This window comes from Thalassophryne amazonica, chromosome 16 (genome assembly GCF_902500255.1).
Source record: "Thalassophryne amazonica chromosome 16, fThaAma1.1, whole genome shotgun sequence".
Classification (NCBI taxonomy): domain Eukaryota; kingdom Metazoa; phylum Chordata; class Actinopteri; order Batrachoidiformes; family Batrachoididae; genus Thalassophryne; species Thalassophryne amazonica.
The window spans coordinates 86,424,572-86,447,620 of NC_047118.1; the positions used below are offsets into that span (position 1 = coordinate 86,424,572).

The 23,049-nt window shown below is 44.4% G+C and overlaps 1 protein-coding gene and 1 long non-coding RNA gene across 3 annotated transcripts in view; one reads left to right on the forward strand and one right to left on the reverse strand.

The window, feature by feature from the left end:
* The window catches only part of LOC117527214 (gastrula zinc finger protein XlCGF57.1-like), a 208,247-nt gene that overhangs the window by 43,321 nt on the left and 141,877 nt on the right, over positions 1 to 23,049 (reverse strand). For both annotated transcript variants that reach the window (XM_034189428.1, XM_034189431.1), the window contains exon 1: positions 11,659 to 12,016. The gene's annotated coding sequence lies outside the window, so the exon portion shown is untranslated. Of the gene's footprint in view, positions 1 to 11,658 lie in introns of those variants that run through there.
* Positions 1 to 23,049, forward strand: part of LOC117527217 — a 129,280-nt gene that overhangs the window by 10,754 nt on the left and 95,477 nt on the right. The window lies entirely within an intron of this gene.

Here is a 23,049-nt window from a genome sequence, read left to right on the forward strand (position 1 = left end):
TATACATCTGTGTAGTTCAAATCAAATCAATTTTATTTATATAGCACCAAATCACAACAAACAGTTGCCCCAAGGCGCTTTATATTGTAAGGCAAAAGCCATACAATAATTACAGAAAAACCCCAACGGTCAAACCGACCCCCTATGAGCAAACAATTGGCGACAGTGGGAAGGAAAAACTCCCTTTTAACAGGAAGAAACCTCCAGCAGAACCAGGCTCAGGGAGGGGCAGTCTTCTGCTGGGACTGGTTGGGGCTGAGGGGAGAGAATCAGGAAAAAGAGAAGATAGTTAATAAAACTATCTTCACGGACAATTAGTTCCTGCGCGCACGTGAAAAAAAAAAACTGGCTGCTGCTGCGGTTTCTTGCTCTCTCTCCCCTCAAACTCTGTCATAATTGTGTTATAAACCAGTCACCATTTGTTTGATTATACGTCTGTGTAGTTAATAAATAAAATAATCTTCACGGACATTCGTTCACACACGCCCGTGAGAAAAAAAAACTGTCTGCCGCTGCTGCTGTCCTCAGTGAGTAAGAGTCTGACACATCAGAGGAGTTTTAAGGTTGATATAAGACTGACTTTTGGTTGTGCAAGTAACTTTTTTTTTGGTGCAAGTCATTTTTTTGTTACTAGCACCAGTGCAAGTAGGTTAAAAAATGTATTTCGACCCCTGCAAGAAGAAAACTCTATGGCGTTGTTGCTATAACCTGCTCCCCAAGTCCCACATGGGTACTTGGGCTCCATTTTACCACTCAATTTTGCGCGTTTTGGGTGCCGTAAATTTTTGAGGATGCCCCTGTGGAAAAATTAAGTGCACCATTTGATTTTTTTCACAGCCAGATCATGGACTGTGGGCAATTACAGTGGGGAAAATAAGTATTTGACCCCCTGTCAGTTTTACAGGTTTTAACACCTACAAAGAATGGAGAGGTCTGTAATTTTTATCATAGGTACACTTCAACTGTCAGAGACAGAATCTAAAAAAAAAATCCAGAAAATCACACTGTATGATTTTTAAATAATTAATTTGCATTTTATTGCATAAAATAAGTATCTGACCCTCTACCAACCAGCAAGAATTCTGGCTCTCACAGACCTGTTAATTTTTCTTTAAGAAGCCCTCTTATTCTGCACTCTTTACCTGTATTAACTGCACCTGTTTGAACTTGTTACCTGTATAAAAGACACCTGTTCACACACTCAATCAATCACACTCCAACCTGTCCACCACAGCCAAGACCAAAGAGCTGTCTAAGGACACCAGGGACAAAACTGTAGACCTGCACAAGGCTGGGATGGACTACAGGACAACAGGCAAGCAGCTTGGTAGAAGACAACAACTGTTATGATTATTTATTAGAAATTAGAAGAAACACAAGATGACAGTCAATCTCCCTTGGTCTGGGATTCCATGCAAGATCTCACTTTGTGGGGTAAGGATGATTCTGAGAAAGCTCAGAACTACACAGGAGGACCTGGTCAATGACCTGAAGAGAGCCGGGACCACAGTCACAAAGATTACATTAGTAACACATGATGCTATCATGGTTTAAAATCCTGCAGGGCAGCAAGGTCACCCTGCTCAAGCAAGCACAGGTCCAGGCCCGTTTGAAGTTCACCAGTGACCATCTGGATGATCCAGAGGAGGCATGGGAGAAGGTCATGTGGTCAGATGAGATCAAAATAGAGATTTTTGGAATCAACTCCACTTACCATGTTTAGAGGATGAGAACAACCCCAAGAAAACCATCCCAACCGTGAAGCATGGGGGTGGAAACATCATACTCTGGGGGTGCTCTTCTGCAAAGGGAACAGGACGACTGCACCGTATTGAAGGGAGGATGGATGGGGTCATGTATTGCAAGATTTTGGCAAACAACCTCCTTCCCTCAGTAAGAGCATTGAAGATGGGTTATGGCTGGGTCTTCCAGCGTGATAATGACCCCAAACACACAGCCAGGGCAACTAAGGAGGGGCTCCGTAAGAAACATTTCAAGGTCCTGGAGTGGCCTGGCCAGTCTCCAGACCTGAACTCAATAGAAAATCTTTGGAGGGAGCTTAGTGTTGTTAAGCTCGAGTCAGTCTGCTCGACACTGCATCGAGCTTTTTGAACCAGAAGTGTCACTGAGCAGCGTTTCGAGCACGCCCCCATCACATGACCACTGCGAGCGAGGCCTCGTTACGTCACACCTCGTGTCGAGCTTCGCGGAAAATTCCAATAATCTGGGCGTTTCAATACGACCCGCCAAGTATTTAAATGAGATCTGAATCGCAGCTCAAACCGTGGGTTTTTGAGAGGAGGAGATTGCTAGCGACACTGTTATTGCCAATTACCACGTGACTCAAAGCCAAGGAAAGCATTAGTTTATATTTAGGTCTAGTTTAGAGGTAACTTAGTATAGTTAGCTATATACACATAGGATCTAACAGACAGACACACACAACAGGCATCCATTCATATACAACATTTATTCACACAGTACATCAACATAGGTTAGACTATATGTTATAGGTAGATCAGAGACTGAGCTGAGTGACAGAAGAACTGTGATTTTGTTGAAGTGAAAGGTGTGAGAAAGGTGAGTGTATGTGTGAGAGAGTGAGTAGTGGTGATGAAGGGACATGGAGGAGCCAGTTCCAAAAAGAGCACGATCAGTTGCTTGGGAGCACTTTGATCTAATAAGCCCCAAAAAGGTCAAGTGCTTGATTTGTGCTCAAGAGTTGACGTACAGTAACAATACGTCTTCAATGCTGTGACACCTGAGGTCCAAACATCCAGAGACATCAATGGCTGCTGCTTCTGTTGCTGCTCCTGGAGCAGGAACCTGGCCATGTAAGCTGTATTTTATTCTTTATCTAAGATTAAAACATACTCATAAACAAAAATAGCTCAGCATGTCAGACTGTATTTCCATTAAAGGCAGACAAGCTGATTTGGATGAGGCACTGGTGGACTATGTTGTGGAAGATGCACAACCGTTCAAAATAGTGGAGAGCAAAGCCTTCAGGGCTTTACTACAAAGGTTTGCCCCAACATATGCCCACCTCCAGAGGAGAAGACCAGCTCAAATACTGGGCGACACGAGTTGCAGTCTATCCCAATTTACAGAGAATGGCAAAAAATATTTGTCAATGCCAGCAACATCAGTGCCTTACGAGCGGGTCTTCTCCAAAGCTGGAGAGGTGGTGAGGCAGAAGAGGAGCCGATTAAAGTCCAGCACTGTTGAAATTATTCTTTTTTTGAATAAAAATTGTTGAAAGTTGCACAATCATCGTCTCTTGTCCCCTCTATTCTAATTTACAAATTACAGCAACATAAGCACCAGTTGCAGAAGCACATGCCTTTCTCACTTTTCCCATCACATTTTATCTAAATATAGTTTGAGGAATGATAACACAAATCTACATATAGTCTACAATAAAGGTGTTATGCGGGCCGCTAAAGAGGAGGTACTGCTGGCCCACCACCACCAGAGGGCGCCCTGCTTGGAGTGCGGGCTCCAAGCACGAGAGGGCGCCAGACCCAGAAGAAGTGACAGCTGTCATTCATCCCCTGCACCAGCTGTCACTCGTTCATCATCACCATCATAAAAGCCGGACTGCAACTCCACCTCCTCGCCGAGAAATCGACTACCATTGGAAAGGTAATTTCTCTGCTGACTAACACCTTGTGTGTAATAACCTGAACTTCTATTGCAGCCGTTTTCCTGGAGTGTTGCCTTGTCTGGAGGATTGGCGTTTGGTGTGACAGCGACGGCTTCGCCTCACACCCCAACCCAGATAAGTGGTTGACCAGGAGCTGCACGAGTGTGTGTGATTGGAGGTGGAGGTGCTCCCTCCTAACTGTGTATGGACTGTGGATTACTGAGTGTGCAGACTCACACTCATACATCTTATCTCTGCTTTCTGCCAGCAGTACCAGGGTCGACAGCCGAAGACAGAGGCCACCGGGGGACCCGGGACTTGGCGGCTCCGGTGTTCTTCAGACCGTTGGTGGTGGAAGCCGTGTGGGACGCAGCTTCTCTCTCGTCGGGGGTCTTCTATCTTCGAGCCTGCCCACACGTCACCTGGTGTTAATTGACTGTGCAAATTTCTGTAAATTTAGTTGTGTATTATCACAACATTAAATTGTTACTTTTTGGCTTACTCATTGTCCGTTCATTTGCGCCCCCTGTTGTGGGTCCGTGGTACGACACCTTCCCAACAGGATTTCTCGGCCAATAGTCATGGATTCCGAGGGGCGTCAACCCGAGCTTGAACGGCCAATGGAAGAACCAGGAGCGCAGGCGTCAGCGGGAGGCGTGTTGAGTGAGCTGCAGCAGATCTTAACCGCCTTCACGGCTCGGTTAGATTTAGTGACCGAGCAGAATGTCCTCCTTAACCGGAGGGTGGAGGCTCTCACTGCCAGGGTGGAAGCGCGCGATCAGGGCACTGCTGCAGCCACTCCTCTGGCTGGTCCTGGGCCTGTATCAGACGTTCCACTGGTCGTTCAACGGCCCCCCCCACCGTCCCCTGAAGCATACATAAGCCCTCCGGAACCGTACGGGGGCTGTGTTGAGACGTGCGCAGACTTCCTCATGCAGTGTTCGCTCGTCTTTTCACAGCGCCCTGTCATGTACGCGTCAGACGCCAGCCGGGTGGCTTATGTTATTAATCTGCTTCGAGGAGAGGCACGCGCCTGGGCTACGGCGCTTTGGGAGCAGAATTCACGGCTCCTAACGTCTTATACTGGGTTTGTACGGGAGTTCAAACAAGTGTTTGACCATCCCAACAGAGGCGAGACCGCTTCGAACGTGCTGCTGTCTATGAGACAGGGGCACCGTAGCGCAGCCGAGTATGCAGTCGACTTCCGCATCGCGGCAGCGAGGTCCGGCTGGAATAACGTTGCGCTCCGCGCCGCCTTCGTAAGTGGACTGTCCCCGGTCCTGAAGGAGCATCTGCTGGCTAAGGAGGAACCGCGGGATTTTGACGGGCTTGTCGATTTAGTTATACGCTTAGACAACCGTTTAAACGAGCATCGTCGGGAGCAGGCCAGGGGGCGTGACCGGGCACGAGCCGTCCCTCCCCCTTCCGGTTCCGAAAAGGTGACGTCGTCCCCACGTTTCACTGCCAGAGAGCTCCGTGTGGCTACAGCTCCCCCTGCTGAGGAGGCTATGGACACGAGCAGGGCCAAAGTGAAAACAAACATCAGGCAAAGGAGGCTGGCCCGCGGGGAGTGTTTTATCTGCGGCTCTTGTGAGCACCGGCAGAAGGACTGCCCCAAACGGTCAAACTACAACGCCCGTCCTTAGAAACTGGGCTAAGGGTGGGCCATAACACGCACACGGGAAAACCCCGCAAATCTGCACGAATCCCAGTAACGATCCTTTGTGGGGATTTAACCCTTCACGCCCCAGCACTGGTAGACACGGGGTCGGAAGGGAATCTGCTAGATAGCAGATGGGCAAAGGAAGTAGGGCTCCCCCTGGTGGCTCTGCCGGCACCATTGCAGGTGCGAGCACTAGATGGCACCCTGCTTCCATTAATCACACATCAGACACAACCAGTGACCTTGGTTGTGTCTGGGAATCACAGGGAGGAGATTGTGTTCCATGTAACACCATCTACCTCCCGAGTGATTTTGGGATTTCCATGGATGGTGAAGCACAATCCCCGGACAGATTGGCCGTTCGGGGTTGTGACGCAGTGGAGCGAAACCTGCCACCGGGAGTGTTTAGGATCCTCGGTTCCTCCCGGCACGACGGCGAGTTCCACCGCACTTCTTTGTCCTTCCTGGGGTTCATCATCTCCTCCAACTCCGTCGCCCCTGATCCGGCCAAGGTTGCGGCGGTGAGAGATTGGCCCCAACCAACAAGCCGCAGGAAACTACAGCAGTTCCTCGGCTTTGCAAATTTCTACAGGAGGTTCATTAAAGGTTACAGTCAGGTAGTTAGCCCCCTGACTGCCCTGACCTCCACCAAGGTCCCCTTCGCCTGGTCGGATCGGTACGAAGCCGCGTTCCAGGAGTTGAAACGCCGGTTCTCGACTGCACCAGTTCTGGTGCAGCCTGATCCTGATCGCCAGTACATAGTGGAAGTGGACACCTCTGACTCAGGGATAGGAGCCGTGCTGTCCCAGAGCATGAAGGCTGGTAAGGTTCTCCATCCTTGTGCCTATTTTTCCTGCAGGTTGACCCCAGCTGAACGGAACTATGACGTCGGCAATCGGGAGCTCCTCGCAGTGAAGGAGGCTCTTGAAGAGTGGAGACACCTGCTGGAGGGGGCATCGTTGCCCTTCACGGTTTTCACGGACCATCGGAACCTGGAGTACATCCGGACCGCCAAGCGGCTGAACCCCAGGCAAGCCCGCTGGTCTCTGTTCTTCGGGCGCTTTGACTTCCGGATCACGTACCGCCCCGGGACCAAGAACCAAAAATCAGATGCATTGTCCCGGGTGCACGAAGAAGAAGCCAAAGCGGGGCTGTCGAACCCCACCGAGACCATCATCCCCGAGTCCACTGTCGTGGCGTCCCTCACCTGGGACGTGGAGAAGACCATCCGGGAGGCCCTGGCAAGGAGCCCGGACCCGGGGACCGGCCCCAAGAACAGACTGTACGTCCCACCAGAGGCAAGAGCTGCCGTATTGGACTTCTATCATGGGTCCAAGCTGTCCTGTCATCCCGGAGTGCGTAGGACCGTGGCAGTAGTCCAGCAGCGCTTCTGGTGGGCGTCCCTGGAAACCGACGTCCGGGACTACGTCCAGGCCTGTACCATCTGCGCCAGGGGCAAGGCAGACCATCGGAGGACTTCAGGACTCCTCCAACCCCTGCCGGTGCCTCATCGCCCCTGGTCTCACATCGGCCTGGACTTCATCAGTTGCCTCCCGCCGTCCCAGGGCAACACCGTAATTCTCACGATAGTGGACCGGTTCTCCAAGGCGGCCCACTTCGTGGCCCTCCCGAAGCTCCCGATGGCCCAGGAGACGGCAGACCTCCTGGTCCACCACGTCATGCGGCTGCATGGGATACCATCGGACATCGTTTCAGATCGTGGTCCCCAGTTCTCTTCGCAGGTGAGGAAGAGTTTCTGTAAGGAGCTGGGGGCCACCGTGAGTCTCTCGTCCAGGTACCACCCCCAGACAAACGGCCAGGCAGAGCGGGCTAACCAGGAGCTGGAGCAGGCCCTTCGATGCGTCACCTCCGCGCACCCGGCGGCCTGGAGTCACCATCTGGCCTGGATCAAGTATGCCCATAACAGCCAAGTTTCGTCTGCTACCGGCCTCTCCCCTTTTGAGGCATGTTTGGGGTACCAGCCCCCATTGTTCCCGCTGGTGGAGGGAGAGGTCGGTGTGCCCTCGGTCCAGGCCCACCTCAGGAGGTGCCGCCGTGTGTGGCGGAAGGCCCGCTCTGCCCTGTTAAAGGCCCGGACGAGGGCCAAGGCCCATGCGGACCGCCGGCGTTCCCCGGCCCACACATACCAGCCCGGGCAGGAGGTGTAGCTCTCGACCAAGGACATCCCTCTGTGTGTCGACTCCCCGAAACTAAAGGAAAGGTTCATTGGTCCGTTTCGTGTGCTCAAGATCATCAACCCGGCCGCAGTGAAGCTCCAACTCCCGGCTTCACTGCGGATCCACCCTGTTTTTCATGTTTCCCGTCTGAAGCCACACCACACCTCGCCCCTCTGTACTCCGGGACCTACGCCGCCTCCTGCCCGGCTCATTGACGGGGAGCCTGCCTGGACAGTCCGCAGGCTCCTGGACGTCCGTCGTAAGGGCCGGGGGTTCCAATATCTGGTGGACTGGGAGGGGTATGGACCTGAAGAACGCTCCTGGGTGAAGAGGAGCTTCATCCTGGACCCGGCAATCCTGGCCGATTTCTACACCAGACATCCGGACAAGCCTGGTCGGACACCAGGAGGCGCCCGTTGAGGGGGGGGGTCCTGTTATGTGGGCCGCTGAAGAGGAGGTACTGCTGGCCCACCACCACCAGAGGGCGCCCTGCTTGGAGTGCGGGCTCCAAGCACGAGAGGGCGCCAGACCCAGAAGAAGTGACAGCTGTCATTCATCCCCTGCACCAGCTGTCACTCGTTCATCATCACCATCATAAAAGCCGGACTGCAACTCCACCTCCTCGCCGAGAAATCGACTACCATTGGAAAGGTAATTTCTCTGCTGACTAACACCTTGTGTGTAATAACCTGAACTTCTATTGCAGCCGTTTTCCTGGAGTGTTGCCTTGTCTGGAGGATTGGCGTTTGGTGTGACAGCGACGGCTTCGCCTCACACCCCAACCCAGATAAGTGGTTGACCAGGAGCTGCACGAGTGTGTGTGATTGGAGGTGGAGGTGCTCCCTCCTAACTGTGTATGGACTGTGGATTACTGAGTGTGCGGACTCACACTCATACATCTTATCTCTGCTTTCTGCCAGCAGTACCAGGGTCGACAGCCGAAGACAGAGGCCACCTGGGGACTCGAGACTTGGCGGCTCCGGTGTTCTTCAGACCGTTGGTGGTGGAAGCCGTGTGGGACGCGGCTTCTCTCTCGTCGGGGGTCTTCTATCTTCGAGCCTGCCCACACGTCACCTGGTGTTAATTGACTGTGCAAATTTCTGTAAATTTAGTTGTGTATTATCACAACATTAAATTGTTACTTTTTGGCTTACTCATTGTCCGTTCATTTGCGCCCCCTGTTGTGGGTCCGTGCTACGACACCTTCCCAACAAAAGGCTTTCATAACCATTATGTGTGCATCTGTAGGGACTATTTATTACATTAAAAAGACACAATAATACATATGACTTTTTTTTATTATTATTATTTTTCATGAACAAACCACATCAGTCATGAATTAATGCAACATTTGTCAGGGCACTCGCTCAAGGTAATTCTCAAAACAATCCAGCAGATGTCATCCTTCAAACTGTATCAAACACGTCGAAGCAGTGTGTCGATTTTCAGCCAGATGTGTTGCAGTGGCTCATTGGTTCATGGGGCTTCAAAATTGCCATCACTAAGGGAGCTGAAACTCCAAACCTGAAAGATTTGGAGAAGATTTGTATGGAGGAGTGGACCAAAATCCCTGTTGCAGTGTGTGAAAACTTGGTCAAGAACTACAGGAAAGGTCTGACCACTGTAATGGCAGACAAATGTCTGTACCTATTGTTAAGCTCTGTTTTTCTGGGGGTTCAAATACTTATTTCATGCAATAAAATGCAAATGAATTATTTAAAAATCATACAATATGATTTTCTGGATTTTTTTTTAGATTCTGTCTCTCATAGTTGAAGTGTACCTATGATAAAAATTACAGACCTCTCTGTTCTTTGTAGGTGGGAAAACCTGCAAAACTGACAGGGGGTCAAATACTTATTTTCCCCACTGTATTACGAGTGCCAGTGTTCTGTCGAGATGAACTCCCCTATTTACATGATTTCAGCTCATAAGTTGGATTTCTTTTGAAGTGGAGAAAAGAGAAATGTGATTCAGGGTATAGATGTTTTATATACATGTAAGTGGGTCCATTTGGGTCGGTGACTGAAGTTGAACACCAGATGTCAAACCTGCCCTGAGTACATATACTGAGTGCATTTCCAAAAGGCCACAAAAACATAACACCAAAAAATAAGACTATTTGGAGTCAGCAAAAAACAAAAAAAAACAAACATTTTTTTAAAAATTTGGAGTCAGTCTGCTCTGTTCTGCTCCATTGCATTACATTTTACCCCATGTCTTAATAATTAGCCCCCATATTGCTCCATTTTGTATTAATCAGCCCTCATATCACTCCATTTGGAGTCACCAACTTTTTTTAAATATTTGGAGTCAGTCTGCTCTATTCTGCTCCATTTCATTATATTGTACCCCATTTCATAATAATCAGCCCCCAATATCTAAATACATTTAACAAGACAAAATCATTTAAGTCAAATACGACAAAAAAATATTTTTTGATTCATGATTCATTCAAATGTTGCCAAACAGTAGTAAAATAATGCGCTAAATTTGTTTTCTCAGCCAAGAAATCTTAAGTCAATTTTCAGTTGTGTTTAAAAGTAATTATATGTTACCAAAATTTCACCTTGTTATTTTGTGTTATTTCAAGTGTAATTCGTTTTTAATAAAAAAAATTTATATATATATATATATATATATATATATATATATATATATATATATATATATATATACACATACATATGAAGTGGCTATTCAATGAGCCGGGGATAGGCTCGGTGAATAGCCTGCGCTAAGCTAATGGACGAGCCCGGCTTGTTGTATAGCGGTTGCCTTAAGTAAATGTACTCCACTATAAGCATAGTAAGAGGTATAAAGGAGTTGTGGTATTCAACAATTCATAGTCCCGCTGCACTAACAATTCATATGGCTCATAAGAGCCATAAAGTAGCTCATATTATATGAGCCATTAGTAAGACAGGGCCTTGGGATTGTTGAATAGTCAAAACATAGCTATTCAGTGAGCCAGCTCGTTGAATAGCCAAGATATTGCTATTCACCGAGCTCCCAGGCTCGGTGAATAGCCTGCACTAAGCTAATGGACGAGCCCGGCTCGTTGTATAGCGGTCGCCATATATATATACAGACGGTTGCCCAGTTCCAGATCACCTTTTTTAAAGTCCCACTATACAGAGCCATAATGCAACTGAATGTCCTTTATTGTGTATTGTTGTATTGGGATTTGGATGTTATTTAGCTGAAAAAGTCTGGGTGGAGTAGCGCTTCTACTTAAAGTGTGAAGCCACATTATGTGTGGCGTAAACATTCGCCAGAAACGGATCACTTTTGCCAGTTCCGGATCACGACACTCTGCCTCACTTTGGGTTCATTCCTGGCATCTGGCTGGAGCCCTTCTAATGCAGAATGATACACACTGTGCCCGAGAATGTGTTTTGAACACTACTGATATAAATTGTACTTATTAAATGAGAATTTACTTCGTTTCGAAAAGCGATGTTATACGTTTTTACGAGCAAAAAATGAAGTGTGGAGGTGAGATTTCTCCCGAATTAAAAGTAAAAGCCCCCACATTCATGTCCATTCGTGATGTTGAGATGAGCCCCCAAAGTCCACAAGGCTCACAACTACAGACACGAGGCTGCTGCTTCAGTGATCCACAACCGGCACATTTTCGCGTCGGAGATAAATGCGCGCAGCAATTAAACAGCAAGACATAACACACTGACATTTTCTACCCAAGTAAGTATTTTCCCACTCTAGAACCAAAAACACTGCTCGTTACTTTAAAACTTGCAGGAATGAGTGAGTCAGAAAAAGCGCGCACACCGCAGACACCAGGATGTTTTGATTCCTCTGCTGATCACAAGGATGGCTGGATCTGGTCGAGCTTGTGGTCGTTTGTAGACAAAACATCAATCTTTCCATTGGTACCAAGTATTAGCTTATTCGTGCTGATTACGAGAAACGGCGGCACAAAAACTACAGCAGTGATCTGGAACTGGGCAAGTGACTGTGTGTGTGCGTATATATATATATACACATATATATATATATATCTATATATATATACATACACATATATATATATATAAATATCTATATATATATACATACACATATATATATATATAAATATCTATATATATATACATATATATATATATATATGGATAATTTTGTGTTTTCAGTGATAGTCTAAAACAAACCTGCTCCGTATCGGCGACGAACTTCAGGCTTGAAAACAGCATCCGGCACTCTGACTCGTTCCTTCTTTTATCACTTTGAACTTACGATGGTTTTGTTTTTAATAACTCAAATATCTCGTCATTAGCAGCAGTTAGCCGCGCTTTAAACATCAGCGGCCGGACTTTTTTGTGCTCATTACGTCATTTCTTCTTCTAATTTATTGTCGGTTTTTATCAATCTGGGTTGTTTTTTGTTTTTTCCCTTTTTTTTTTTTTTTTTTTTTTTTTTTTTTTTTTTTTACATATTAAGCGTTTTACAGCGTTGAAGTTTAATCCGTTCCAAGGAGCATTTTCAGGGTACCCAGTTAAGCTAGTTCAAGCCTCGGAAGCGAACAGGAAACCACTCATTTGTTTTGTTTTTTAGGAAGAAGACATCCGGCGTTAAAGTGGATTACTGCCATCTACTGGCTGGAATGGGGTTTTCTGCCCAATATTTTGACCGTATGTATGATTTACAGGCCTGGAGCCTCGTGTACAAAGTTTGGAGACAAACGGTGCGTACGCACAAAAACGTGACGTAATGTATCAAAAGTGAAATGACCGTGGAAATGTGCGCTGTGTCACACAAAAGTGGTTAGATTGTGTCTAACTGTAATTAGGATGTGGGTTAAATGCAGAGGACAAGTTTTGTTATATGTACAGTGGCTTGCAAAAGTATTCAGCCCCTTGGTATTTCACACATTTTAATTTGTTAATGACATTTCAAATGCAAAAAAGTAAATCAGGCTTCTCATTATAAAAAAATCTAAAATTATCTTCCTTAAGCTCAAACTGAAAGTAAATGTCTACAACCTGACATAAATTAATTAAAAATGTAAAAGCCAAGATGATGGGTTGTATAAGTATTCAGCCCCTTTGGTATAATACCTGTAAATAATCAGTTTAATTGCCAGGTTTTTTCAGACAAGTCAGTCGATGGATACATGAACATTTCCAAATCACTGAATATGTCTTGAACTTTATTTACATCAGTTATAAAGAAATACGAACAGTATAACACTGTATGGTAAATCTGTGTGGAGTAGAGAGTTCTCAAACATTGAGTGACTGTGCAACGAGTGAGGAAAGCCACCAAGACAACCCAGAAGAAGTTACAGGCTTCTGTGGCTGTGATTGGAGAAATTGTGCACAGTGCATGTTTTGCATTTTGTATCCTTAGTTGTAGAGCTTCATGATGAAGTGGAGCAGAGGAGGATTTTCTTAAAAAGAAGACCTGAAAGTTCACCTACAGTTTGCCAGAAGATACATCTGAGATGCAAGCCTCGATTTGATGTTTTTAGTGAAAGAAGCCCCCCCTCTATACCACTTCATCATCTTTTTTTATTCTGGGACACAGCTCATTTATACTGGGACACAGCTCATTTATTATGGGACACAGCTCATTTATACTGGGACACAGCTCATTTATACTGGGACACAGCTCATTTATACTGGGACACAGCTCATTTATACTGGGACACATCTCATTTATACTGGGACACATCTCATTTATACTGGGACACAGCTCATTTATACTGGGACACAGCTCATTTATACTGGGACACAGCTCATTTATACTGGGACACATCTCATTTATACTGGGACACATCTCATTTATACTGGGACACAGCTCATTTATACTGGGACACAGCTCATTTATACTGGGACACATCTCATTTATACTGGGACACATCTCATTTATACTGGGACACAGCTCATTTATACTGGGACACAGCTCATTTATACTGGGACACATCTCATTTATACTGGGACACAGCTCATTTATACTGGGACACATCTCATTTATACTGGGACACAGCTCATTTATTATGGGACACAGCTCATTTATTATGGGACACAGCTCATTTATTATGGGACACAGCTCATTTATTATGGGACACAGCTCATTTATTATGGGACACAGCTCATTTATTATGGGACACAGCTCATTTATTATGGGACACAGCTCATTTATTCTTGGACACAGCTCATTTATTATGGGACACAGCTCATTTATTCTTGGACACAGCTCATTTATACTGGGACACAGCTCATTTATTCTTGGACACAGCTCATTTATTCTTGGACACAGCTCATTTATTCTTGGACACAGCTCATTTATACTGGGACACAGCTCATTTATTCTTGGACACAGCTCATTTATACTGGGACACAGCTCATTTATTCTTGGACACAGCTCATTTATTCTTGGACACAGCTCATTTATTCTTGGACACAGCTCATTTATTCTTGGACACAGCTCATTTATACTGGGACACAGCTCATTTATTCTGGACACAGCTCATTTATACTGGGACACAGCTCATTTATTCTTGGACACAGCTCATTTATTCTTGGACACAGCTCATTTATTCTTGGACACAGCTCATTTATACTGGGACACAGCTCATTTATTCTTGGACACAGCTCATTTATTCTTGGACACAGCTCATTTATTCTTGGACACAGCTCATTTATTATGGGACACAGCTCATTTATACTGGGACACAGCTCATTTATTCTTGGACACAGCTCATTTATACTGGGACACAGCTCATTTATTCTTGGACACAGCTCATTTATTATGGGACACAGCTCATTTATACTGGGACACAGCTCATTTATACTGGGACACAGCTCATTTATTCTTGGACACAGCTCATTTATTATGGGACACAGCTCATTTATTATGGGACACAGCTCATTTATTCTGGGACACAGCTCATTTATTATGGGACACAGCTCATTTATACTGGGACACAGCTCATTTATTCTGGGACACAGCTCATTTATTACTGGGACACAGCTCATTTATACTGGGACACAGCTCATTTATACTGGGACACAGCTCATTTATTATGGGACACAGCTCATTTATTATGGGACACAGCTCATTTATACTGGGACACAGCTCATTTATTACTGGGACACAGCTCATTTATACTGGGACACAGCTCATTTATTATGGGACACAGCTCATTTATACTGGGACACAGCTCATTTATACTGGGACACAGCTCATTTATACTGGGACACAGCTCATTTATTACTGGGACACAGCTCATTTATACTGGGACACAGCTCATTTATACTGGGACACAGCTCATTTATTATGGGACACAGCTCATTTATACTGGGACACAGCTCATTTATACTGGGACACAGCTCATTTATACTGGGACACAGCTCATTTATACTGGGACACATCTCATTTATACTGGGACACAGCTCATTTATACTGGGACACAGCTCATTTATACTGGGACACATCTCATTTATACTGGGACACAGCTCATTTATTATGGGACACAGCTCATTTATACTGGGACACATCTCATTTATACTGGGACACAGCTCATTTATTATGGGACACAGCTCATTTATTATGGGACACAGCTCATTTATTATGGGACACAGCTCATTTATTATGGGACACAGCTCATTTATTATGGGACACAGCTCATTTATTATGGGACACAGCTCATTTATTATGGGACACAGCTCATTTATTAAGGGACACAGCTCATTTATTATGGGACACAGCTCATTTATTCTTGGACACAGCTCATTTATACTGGGACACAGCTCATTTATTCTTGGACACAGCTCATTTATTCTTGGACACAGCTCATTTATTCTTGGACACAGCTCATTTATACTGGGACACAGCTCATTTATTCTTGGACACAGCTCATTTATACTGGGACACAGCTCATTTATTCTTGGACACAGCTCATTTATTCTTGGACACAGCTCATTTATTCTTGGACACAGCTCATTTATTCTTGGACACAGCTCATTTATACTGGGACACAGCTCATTTATTCTTGGACACAGCTCATTTATACTGGGACACAGCTCATTTATTCTTGGACACAGCTCATTTATTCTTGGACACAGCTCATTTATTCTTGGACACAGCTCATTTATACTGGGACACAGCTCATTTATTCTTGGACACAGCTCATTTATTCTTGGACACAGCTCATTTATTCTTGGACACAGCTCATTTATACTGGGACACAGCTCATTTATTCTTGGACACAGCTCATTTATACTGGGACACAGCTCATTTATTCTTGGACACAGCTCATTTATTATGGGACACAGCTCATTTATACTGGGACACAGCTCATTTATACTGGGACACAGCTCATTTATTCTTGGACACAGCTCATTTATTATGGGACACAGCTCATTTATTATGGGACACAGCTCATTTATTCTTGGACACAGCTCATTTATTATGGGACACAGCTCATTTATACTGGGACACAGCTCATTTATTCTTGGACACAGCTCATTTATTATGGGACACAGCTCATTTATACTGGGACACAGCTCATTTATACTGGGACACAGCTCATTTATTATGGGACACAGCTCATTTATTATGGGACACAGCTCATTTATACTGGGACACAGCTCATTTATTATGGGACACAGCTCATTTATACTGGGACACAGCTCATTTATTATGGGACACAGCTCATTTATACTGGGACACAGCTCATTTATACTGGGACACAGCTCATTTATACTGGGACACAGCTCATTTATTATGGGACACAGCTCATTTATACTGGGACACAGCTCATTTATACTGGGACACAGCTCATTTATTCTGGGACACAGCTCATTTATTATGGGACACAGCTCATTTATTCTTGGACACAGCTCATTTATTATGGGACACAGCTCATTTATACTGGACACAGCTCATTTATTCTGGGACACAGCTCATTTATACTGGGACACAGCTCATTTATACTGGGACACAGCTCATTTATTCTGGGACCAGCTCATTTATTCTGGGACACAGCTCATTTATACTGGGACACAGCTCATTTATTCTGGACACAGCTCATTTATACTGGGACACAGCTCATTTATTACTGGGACACAGCTCATTTATACTGGGGCACAGCTCATTTATTCTGGACACAGCTCATTTATACTGGGACACAGCTCATTTATTAAGGGACACAGCTCATTTATTCTGGGGACACAGCTCATTTATACTGGGGACACAGCTCATTTATTCTGGGACACAGCTCATTTATACTGGGGCACAGCTCATTTATTCTGGGACCATCTCATTTATTCTGGGACACAGCTCATTTATACTGGGACACAGCTCATTTATATCTGGGACACAGCTCATTTATACTGGGACACAGCTCATTATTACTGGGCACAGCTCATTTATACTGGGACCAGCTCATTTATTCTGGGACACAGCTCATTTATACTGGGACACAGCTCATTTATTATGGGACACAGCTCATTTATACTGGGACACAGACAGCTCATTTATTTGGACACAGCTCATTTATACTGGGACACAGCTCATTTATACTGGGACACAGCTCATTATACTGGGACACAGCTCATTTATTATGGGACACAGCTCATTTATACTGGGACACAGCTCATTTATTATGGGACACAGCTCATTTATACTGGGACACAGCTCATTTATACTGGGGCACAGCTCATTTATTATGGGACACAGCTCATTTATACTTGGACACAGCTCATTTATACTGGGACACAGCTCATTTATACTTGGACACAGCTCATTTATACTGGGACACAGCTCATTTATTATGGGACACAGCTCATTTATACTGGGACACAGCTCATTTATTCTGGGACACAGCTCATTTATTATGGGACACAGCTCATTTATACTGGGGCACAGCTCATTTATACTGGGACACAGCTCATTTATACTGGGACACAGCTCATTTATTATGGGACACAGCTCATTTATACTGGGACACAGCTCATTTATTATGGGACACAGCTCATTTATACTGGGACACAGCTCATTTATTCTGGGACACAGCTCATTATTATGGGACACAGCTCATTTATTCTTGGACACAGCTCATTTATTATGGGACACAGCTCATTTATTCTTGGACACAGCTAATTTATTCTTGGACACAGCTAATTTATTATGGGACACAGCTCATTTATTATGGGACACAGCTCATTTATTCTTGGACACAGCTCATTTATTATGGGACACAGCTCATTTATTCTTGGACACAGCTCATTTATTCTTGGACACAGCTCATTTATTCTTGGACACAGCTCATTTATTCTTGGACACAGCTCATTTATACTGGGACACAGCTCATTTATACTGGGACACAGCTCATTTATTCTGGGACACAGCTCATTATTCTTGGACACAGCTCATTTATTATGGGACACAGCTCATTTATTATGGGACACAGCTCATTTATTATGGGACACAGCTCATTTATTATGGGACACAGCTCATTTATTATGGGACACAGCTCATTTATTATGGGACACAGCTCATTTATTCTGGGACACAGCTCATTTATTCTTGGACACAGCTCATTTATTATGGGACACAGCTCATTTATTCTGGGACACAGCTCATTTATTCTTGGACACAGCTCATTTATTATGGGACACAGCTCATTTATTCTGGGACACAGCTCATTTATTCTTGGACACAGCTCATTTATTATGGGACACAGCTCATTTATTCTGGGACACAGCTCATTTATACTGGGACACAGCTCATTTATCTTGGACACAGCTCATTTATTATGGGACACAGCTCATTTATTCTGGACACAGCTCATTTATTCTGGGACACAGCTCATTTATACTGGGACACAGCTCATTTATTCTTGGACACAGCTCATTTATTATGGGACACAGCTCATTTATACTGGGACACAGCTCATTTATACTGGGACACAGCTCATTTATTCTGGGACACAGCTCATTTATTCTTGGACACAGCTCATTTATACTGGGACACAGCTCATTTATTCTGGGGCACAGCTCATTTATACTGGGACACAGCTCATTTATTCTTGGACACAGCTCATTTATTCTTGGACACAGCTCATTTATTCTTGGACACAGCTCATTTATTCTTGGACACAGCTCATTTATACTGGGACACAGCTCATTTATACTGGGACACAGCTCATTTATTATGGGACACAGCTCATTTATACTGGGACACAGCTCATTTACTGGGACACAGCTCATTTATTATGGGACACAGCTCATTTATACTGGGACACAGCTCATTTATTATGGGACACAGCTCATTTATACTGGGACACAGCTCATTTATACTGGGACACAGCTCATTTATTATGGGACCAGCTCATTTATACTGGGACACAGCTCATTTATTATGGGACACAGCTCATTTATACTGGGACACAGCTCATTTATACTGGGACACAGCTCATTTATACTGGGACACAGCTCATTTATACTGGGACACAGCTCATTTATTATGGGACACAGCTCATTTATACTGGGACACAGCTCATTTATACTGGGACACAGCTCATTTATTATGGGACACAGCTCATTTATACTGGGACACAGCTCATTTATTATGGGACACAGCTCATTTATACTGGGACACAGCTCATTTATTCTGGGACACAGCTCATTTATTATGGGACACAGCTCATTTATTCTTGGGCACAGCTCATTTATACTGGGACACAGCTCATTTATACTGGACACAGCTCATTTATTATGGGACACAGCTCATTTATACTGGGACACAGCTCAGTTATTATGGGACACAGCTCATTTATACTGGGACACAGCTCATTTATTCTGGGACACAGCTCATTTATTATGGGACACAGCTCATTTATTCTTGGACACAGCTCATTTATTATGGACACAGCTCATTTATTCGTGACACAGCTAATTTATTCGTGGACACAGCTAATTTATAAGGGACACAGCTCATTTATTATGGGACAACAGCTCATTTATTCTTGGACACAGCTCATTTAGTATGGGACACAGCTCATTTATCTGGCACAGCTCATTTATTCTGGGACACAGCTCATTTATTCTTGGACACAGCTCATTTATTCTGGGACACAGCTCATTTATACTGGACACAGCTCATTTATACTGGGACACAGCTCATTTATACTGGGACACAGCTCATTTATTACTGGGACACAGCTCATTTATTATGGGACACAGCTCATTTATTAAGGGACACAGCTCATTTATTAAGGGACACAGCTCATTTATTAAGGGACACAGCTCATTTATTAAGGGACACAGCTCATTTATTAAGGGACACAGCTCATTTATTCTGGGACCATCTCATTTATTCTGGGACACAGCTCATTTATACTGGGACACAGCTCATTTATTCTGGACACAGCTCATTTATACTGGGACACAGCTCATTTATTCTGGGACACAGCTCATTTATTCTGGGACACAGCTCATTATTCTGGGACACAGCTCATTTATTCTTGGACACAGCTCATTTATACTGGGACACAGCTCATTTATTCTGGGACACAGCTCATTTATCTGGGGACACAGCTCATTTATACTGGGACACAGCTCATTTATACTGGGACACAGCTCATTTATTCTGGGACACAGCTCATTTATTACTGGGGACACAGCTCATTTATACTGGGACACAGCTCATTTATTCTGGGACACAGCTCATTTATTACTGGGACACAGCTCATTTATACTGGGACACAGCTCATTTATACTGGACACAGCTCATTTATTCTGGGACACAGCTCATTTATTCTGGACACAGCTCATTTATACTGGGACACAGCTCATTTATTCTGGGACACAGCTCATTTATACTGGGACACAGCTCATTATTATGGGACACAGCTCATTTATACTGGGCCACAGCTCATTTATTACTGGGACACAGCTCATTTATACTGGGACACAGCTCATTTATTCTGGGACACAGCTCATTTATACTGGGACACAGCTCATTTATTCTGGGACACAGCTCATTTATACTGGGACACAGCTCATTTATTCTTGGACACAGCTCATTTATTCTGGGACACAGCTCATTTATACTGGGACACAGCTCATTTATACTGGGACACAGCTCATTTATACTGGGACACAGCTCATTTATACTGGGGCACAGCTCATTTATACTGGGACACAGCTCATTTATACTGGACACAGCTCATTTATTCTTGGACCAGCTCATTTATTCTGGGACACAGCTCATTTATACTGGGACACAGCTCATTTATATACTGGACACAGCTCATTTATTCTGGGACACAGCTCATTTAGTCTGGGGCACAGCTCATTATACTGGGACACAGCTCATTTATACTGGGACACAGCTCATTTATTACTGGGGACACAGCTCATTATTAGGGGGACACAGCTCATTTATTATGGGACACAGCTCATTTATTCTGGGACACAGCTCATTTATTCTGGGACACAGCTCATTTATTCTGGGACACAGCTCATTTATTATGGGACACAGCTCATTTATTAAGGGACACAGCTCATTTATTATGGGACACAGCTCATTTATACTGGGACACAGCTCATTATTACTGGGACACAGCTCATTTATTCTGGGACACAGCTCATTTATTATGGGACACAGCTCATTTATACTGGGACACAGCTCATTTATACTGGGACACAGCTCATTTATTCTGGGACACAGCTCATTTATTCTGGGACACAGCTCATTTATACTGGGACACAGCTCATTTATACTGGGACACAGCTCATTTATTCTGGGACACAGCTCATTTATTCTGGGACACAGCTCATTTATTATGGGACACAGCTCATTTATACTGGGACACAGCTCATTTATACTGGGACACAGCTCATTTATTCTGGGACACAGCTCATTTATTCTGGGACACAGCTCATTTATTATGGGACACAGCTCATTTATTCTTGGACACAGCTCATTTATTATGGGACACAGCTCATTTATTATGGGACACAGCTCATTTATTACTGGGACACAGCTCATTTATTCTTGGACACAGCTCATTTATTCTGGGACACAGCTCATTTATTATGGGACACAGCTCATTTATTAAGGGACACAGCTCATTTATTACTGGGACACAGCTCATTTATTATGGGACACAGCTCATTTATTATGGGACACAGCTCATTTATTCTTGGACACAGCTCATTTATTCTGGGACACAGCTCATTTATTCTTGGACACAGCTCATTTATTATGGGACACAGCTCATTTATACTGGGACACAGCTCATTTATACTGGGACACAGCTCATTTATTATGGGACACAGCTCATTTATACTGGGACACAGCTCATTTATACTGGGACACAGCTCATTTATTACTGGGACACAGCTCATTTATACTGGGACACAGCTCATTTATACTGGGACACAGCTCATTTATACTGGGGCACAGCTCATTATATACTTGGGACACAGCTCATTTATTCTGGGACACAGCTCATATATACTGGGACACAGCTCATATATACTTGGACACAGCTCATTTATACTGGGACACAGCTCATTTATACTTGGACACAGCTCATTTATACTTGGACACAGCTCATTTATACTTGGACACAGCTCATTTATTCTGGGACACAGCTCATTTATTCTTGGGCACAGCTCATTTATACTGGGGTACAGCTCATTTATTCTTGGACACAGCTCATTTATTCTGGGGCACAGCTCATTTATTCTGGGGTACAGCTCATTTATACTGGGGACACAGCTCATTTATTACTGGGGACACAGCTCATTTATACTGGGACACAGCTCATTTATACTGGGACACAGCTCATTTATACTGGGACACAGCTCATTTATACTGGGACACAGCTCATTTATACTGGGACACAGCTCATTTATACTGGGGCACAGCTCATTTATTATGGGACAGCTCATTTATACTGGGACACAGCTCATTTATACTGGGACACAGCTCATTTATACTGGGACACAGCTCATTTATTATGGGACACAGCTCATTTATTATGGGACACAGCTCATTTATACTGGGACACAGCTCATTTATACTGGGACACAGCTCATTTATACTGGGACACAGCTCATTTATTATGGGACACAGCTCATTTATACTGGGACACAGCTCATTTATACTGGGACACAGCTCATTTATACTGGGACACAGCTCATTTATACTGGGACACAGCTCATTTATTATGGGACACAGCTCATTTATACTGGGACACAGCTCATTTATACTGGGACACAGCTCATTTATACTGGGACACAGCTCATTTATACTGGGACACAGCTCATTTATTATGGGACACAGCTCATTTATACTGGGACACAGCTCATTTATACTGGGACACAGCTCATTTATACTGGGACACAGCTCATTTATTATGGGACACAGCTCATTTATACTGGGACACAGCTCATTTATACTGGGACACAGCTCATTTATACTGGGACACAGCTCATTTATACTGGGACACAGCTCATTTATACTGGGACACAGCTCATTTATTACTGGGACACAGCTCATTTATACTGGGACACAGCTCATTA